The sequence below is a fragment of the Perkinsus marinus genome, assembly GCF_000006405.1.
Source record: "Perkinsus marinus ATCC 50983 genomic scaffold scf_1104296957216, whole genome shotgun sequence".
Classification (NCBI taxonomy): Eukaryota; Perkinsozoa; order Perkinsida; family Perkinsidae; genus Perkinsus; species Perkinsus marinus.
Window position 1 is genome coordinate 113651 of NW_003207206.1, and position 3473 is coordinate 117123.

The window sequence follows — 3473 nt, forward strand, 5'->3', positions numbered from 1 at the left end:
AGTGTGTATACTCACTTCATCATCATCGTTTGGTTGTTCACTGATAAGACCAACAGGGACGATGTGGAACCTTAAGACCTCACAAAAGGATCTCTTGTGAACCTATATCTACCTAAGGCCAGCTACACTCTGAGCGGAGATCTCTGCAGTGTGTGTGGTGACAAGCGTGTTGTTGTGGAGTATGCTGAGGGAGCATTCAACAACACCATTGATGCGGGCTGCTTCAACATCAAGTAGAAGGTCAACCTCAATCTGAAGAGAAGTCAATATAAAGCCTAGGGAGAGGCGTGGGATTACTCTGGACGAGCTACCAGTGATTGGCAACGAATTGCTCCCTGTGGACTGTGCTGATGACACTTGAGATACTAGGAATATACCATCGTATTCTGAAGCCTCGCACAGATAACTAAAGCAACAACACAACATCGACTCGATCGCCAAATAGTGCGAGGGGGAATATATGCACATGATCAACCACATATGTTGGTGACAATTGTGAGAAAGTTTCGGAAAATTTTCTGTACGCCCTACCCGAATTTGTATGTAAACTCCTACAAGTGAAGAAACTCCTGGACTCAACTGAGGAGCGCGAACATATATTCCTCCAACACTGATTCGTGTTATTTCCATTAAGGAGAACTGAGTGCCGATCAGTATAGCGCTTCCTCTCAGCAGCTACTTACCCGAAATATTTCGTAGCGCCGTAGTTGATACCAAAGAACACACTGTGTCTCTTTAGCCAGCTCTTCCCACGAAGTTGACTTAACGTTAGGCGTATTTTGTAGCAGCCGGTTTTCTCGAAAGGGGCTTGCTGTAAGGCAGCCTAGGCATGATCATAGTTCAGTGATCAACTGTCCTTCATTTACACTGGCTCAGTGGTGTAGTACGCTTCACATAACCAGAGGGTTATGCTATTTAGGAAACGCTGAAATAGCGATTTGTTCAAAGATAGCAATTCGTGGACTGTCGAACATGTTGGATGTGAATGACATAGTCGTGAATCATATTATTAGTAGATGCAAGATTCCCCAGAAATTTTCAATGTGTGTATCTTTTTCATTTTACTAGAGTGCATCATGGTGAGTTGATACTCCTGTCAAAAATTGAAACAGAGTTACAATATTCATCTACCACCACGCGATATGCTAATACAACGATAATTTTCAAGAAAATAGAGCGAATTATGACAAGTCTATTCACAGTAAAATAACATATTTCTACCATAGATATACGTGATAGTATTTTCCCGGTAGTATAAAAATACAAACTCGCGCACGAGGACAATAACGATGCGAGTTCCACACGATGCTCACCTGCCCTCTCTTCAGCGTTAGCGAGTTTCCAGTCCCAATGGCTTTGTTTTTCTCCACCAAAACGAACCTATAATCATAGCCTGATGGTTGCGATTTCTTGGCTGTTGTTATTTGTAGATATGTCTTATGTCTTGTAGCAGTGTCTTTGGGCAATACTTACATCGCAATTCACAACAAAAAAAGTTGCAACTATCACGCATAGTTATCGTATCTTTCTATGAGTAATATTCACCCCGATCATTCGTTACGTGAAATGTCCTCGTTCCTCCTCTGTCGCCACCGAAGGCTTTTCTTTTTCAGATCTCATTAAAGAGTCTCCACTCAGTGAACTTACGTCCTGATGACCATGGGACACTCAAAAACTGTAATTTCAGGTCTAAACTCTGCATACGTCTTCCTTGAAGTGAGCGCCTCTCGGTAGTTTTCTGTTACCAAAGTCTTGGATATCTACGATAACTTCACTCAACTGTTTTCGATCAGCGGTTATCGTCCTCACTCGTAGCTTCCCTCAACAGCTTCCCGCGATGAGCATCCTTCGACGCTTCATTTTTCCTAACATCCTTCTATAGGGTGATGTAAAGAAGTGCATCACTTTTCGTAATTTTGTGGCGAGTGACAATTTCGAACCGTATGACGTACCATCGAACGCTGTCTCAGATGGTAGTTAAATCACTCGCATGCTCTTTTTACTCCAAGAGCTATGACAATATAGAAAATACCACATTTAGGAAGAAGTGCTAGCAAATTTCATTTGTGCAGTGAGTGCACATGCGCTGTGAAATCACGAGGAAGAAAGGGTCCACTCGACTCTTTCTCCTCCATCCCCTGTGTTTCAACACGAGAAAATCTTGTCCTCCGCGAGCCACCCTGCCAGGGGTCGGTTGACTACAAGTGGTCACCAATAACCTACTTGAAGTGTACTCTAAAGCCGTATTATTCGTGGATGTGAATAGAGGCTAAGGTGAGATTGAGATCATGCTCTTTGGTAACCCATGATCATTATCATAAGCGCGTTTCAAACGAATATTCTGGAATATCCAAAATTGGTGACAGAGATAATCAACATAGAACTCTACAATACTCGTTTTCCAACTTTTTTAATTCGGAAAATGAGTATTTTAGCATTCCACGGAAAGGCAATTCCAGGGGGGGACGGTCGGATTTACTAAGTGTGAGTCACTAGTTACCGGCAACAAGACATAAGCCTGTCCACTTCCTCGTTCGACTTGTCCTCTTGGGAATTCCATTTCTTGATGAGGAGGATCACTTCATTTTCGTTGGAAATCGCCAAGTCGTCCGAATTCAGAATGGCTTCTACCTTGTTGAAGGAAAAAACATCTCTCCAACAGAGTGAAAGTGTTTATGAAAACAATTTAATGAAACTGTTCATCTGATGTCCATCGTTTTTGTGGAATTCGTCAAGAACAATATCGTTAGATATATCGGGGTACTCTTCCACGCACCAAATCCACATCGAGAGTTGGCCATCTCGCATCGTTACAGACTGCCCGAAACTGCTTGCGATCAGATAGCATGTGGATGATAACGCGCCTGGTAGGAACTCGTCTTGAATCGGCCTTAGTGCTGCACTACTTGAGACTTTCTGCGAAGCATTTCTCTTCAAATTTCCCAATGTAGTGTTCTAGCTGGAAAAATATGTTGACGAAATGTCCGGGCCCACAGGTTTGTGAACAAGTCGAGTGAAACCATCGTAAACACTTCTCGAAAAGTGTATCGATTGAATACCTACGAATGAGCTCTCAATAATCATTCGCCGCGATGATTTGAACGAAAATGCTGTGGATGAATCTCCAACACTGCCCTGTGAATCAGTGTAGTTTTACCCATGAACAATCGATATTAGATATTTGGACATTGCGATATGAAGTGAGTTGAAGACGCTTCGCGAATTACACTGGACGAATCACCCTACAGCACGGGTTTAAGGCGCTATTCACCGCTCCCATGCGTTTCTGAAATTCGAAGTGAAATGTGAGAAATGTTGTTCACTAGTGCTTTCCTTATCACTGCTGAAACTCCAGTGAGACGAGAATGCATCAGTTTTTGCTGTGAGCATGTATCGCCATCAGTGTGGTTAGTTCGCAATGTGGGTCAATAAAGTAAAGACAGCTTGCTCCCATACCATGTATGGTCACCATG